This window comes from Melanaphis sacchari, unplaced genomic scaffold (genome assembly GCF_002803265.2).
Source record: "Melanaphis sacchari strain LSU unplaced genomic scaffold, SCAv2.0 NODE_16_length_1147_cov_1312.2_bb_bb_bb_bb_bb_bb, whole genome shotgun sequence".
Taxonomy (NCBI): domain Eukaryota; kingdom Metazoa; phylum Arthropoda; class Insecta; order Hemiptera; family Aphididae; genus Melanaphis; species Melanaphis sacchari.
Window position 1 is genome coordinate 165 of NW_020271712.1, and position 2,185 is coordinate 2,349.

The 2,185-nt window shown below is 16.4% G+C and overlaps 1 pseudogene; it reads right to left on the minus strand.

Annotated features, from left to right (window-relative positions):
* Positions 1-407: 407 nt before the first annotated feature.
* On the minus strand, positions 408-1,496 carry LOC112603294 (annotated as a pseudogene).
* Between the last annotated feature and the right edge of the window lie 689 nt (positions 1,497-2,185).

The window sequence follows — 2,185 nt, forward strand, 5'->3', positions numbered from 1 at the left end:
CTTTGTTCTTGAATAGTTCAATTGGGCAACAAACATAACGAAAACTGTAAAAAACTAAGTTTAATTTTCACTTAACCCCCCCCCCCCCTTGCAAAATCCTGGCTACGCCACTGATCGTTAATAATTTAAGACTCTGCGCCCAAATAGGAATTTATTCAGGTTTTGGGCGTTATAAAGTGTATGTATATATAGGTGCAGGTGTGGTTCAAACATAGAAATATAAAGTTTAAATAAACGTTCAGGTGTTAATTATCGTTATTATTTGGGTTGATAAGAGTTAAAATAGGTGTTTAAGTAGTTGGATTGAAAACTAAAAAAATTAAATGAGTTTTCGGATATCATAAAAATAACTTAATCTCCCCCCTCAAAAAAAAAAAAAAAAAAAAAAAAAAAAAAAAAAAAAACAAAAAAAAAAAAAAAAAAAAAAAATTTAAATCTATTATTAAAAAATATTCAAAAATTAAATCCTTTGAATAAAAACTACAAAAAAAAGGAAAACCACATAAAGATATTAAAGTAAATATAAAAATCAAACCACAAAAAGGTAAATAATTAATTAAACCTCCTATTTTACGAATATCTTGATTATTATTTATATTTAAAATTAAAATACCAGCTCTTAAAAATATTATAGATTTAAATAAAGCATGTATTAATAAATAAAAAAAACATATATCAATTTTTCCTAAACATAAAATCATAAACATAAATCTTATTTGTCTTAAAGTAGAAAAAGCAATAATCTTTTTTAAATCAAATTCAAAAATAGCATTTAAACCAGATATTAATATAGTTAAACAAGAAAGAATTAATAAATAATTTAAAAAAAAAAAATTTAAAAAAATTTCATTAAAACGAATCATCAAATAAATACCAGCAGTAACTAAAGTAGATGAATGAACTAAAGAAGAAACAGGTGTAGGAGCTGCTATAGCTAAAGGTAATCAAGAAGAAAAAGGAATTTGAGCTCTTTTAGTTAATGAAGCTATTATAATTATTAAACTAATAAAAAATAAATAATTAAAATTTAAATAATAATCAATTAAAATAAAATTTCAAGAACCAAAATTTAACATTCAAATTATTGATATAATAATAAACAAATCACCTAAACGATTAAGAATAACTGTAACTAAACCCGATCTATAAGATTTTTTATTTTGATAAAAAACAACTAAACAAAAAGAAACTATTCCTAAACCATCTCAACCTAATAAAATTCTAATTAAATTAGGACTAATAATTAAAAAAAATATAAATATAATAAAAAAATTTATTAACATTAAAAATCGACTTTTATTTAAATCAAAATTTATATATTCTATTCTATATAATAAAATTATTGAAGAAATTAAAAAAACAAAAGAAATAAATATTAATGATATTCAATCAACTAATAAAACATATAAAATTATACAAGAATTAAAATATATAAATATATATTCAATAAAATAAAATTTATCAAAATAAATTAATAATAAACCAAATATGAAAAAAATTATAAATATTGAAAAATAAAAAAAAAAAAAAAAAAAAAAAAAAAAAAAAAAAAAAAAAAAAAAAAAAAAAAAAAAAAAAAATAATAATATAAAAAAAAAAAAAAAAAAAAAAAAAAAAAAAAAAAAAAAAAAAAAAAAAAAAAAAAAAAAAAAAAAAAAAAAAAAAAATGAAAAAAAAAATAAAAAATAAAATAATTAAAAAAAAATAATAAAAAATAAAAATAAAAAAAAAAAAAAAATAAAAAAAAAAAAAAAAAAAATAATGTAAAAAATATGAAGCATAATTTAAGTTAATATAAATTAAACATGATGTTTATGCACAATTGCAAAAGAGAAAAAAAAATAATTTAAAAAATATATAATCTACCTAATTTAAATTAATATAAGTTCAATATTAAATGTTTAAACATAAGTTTAATGAAAAAAAAAAAAAAATAAATAATGTAAAAATATATAACTTACCTAATTTAAGTTAATATAAGTTAAATATTAAAAGTTCAAACACAAGCTATATGAAAAAAAAAATAATGTAAAAAAATATGAAACATAATTTAAGTTAATGTAAGTTAAACATAATGTTTATGCAAAATTGCAAAAAAGAAAAAATAATGTAAAAAATATATAACATACCTAATTTATTAAATTTAAGTTAAACATAATGTTTATGCATAATTGCAAAAAAATAA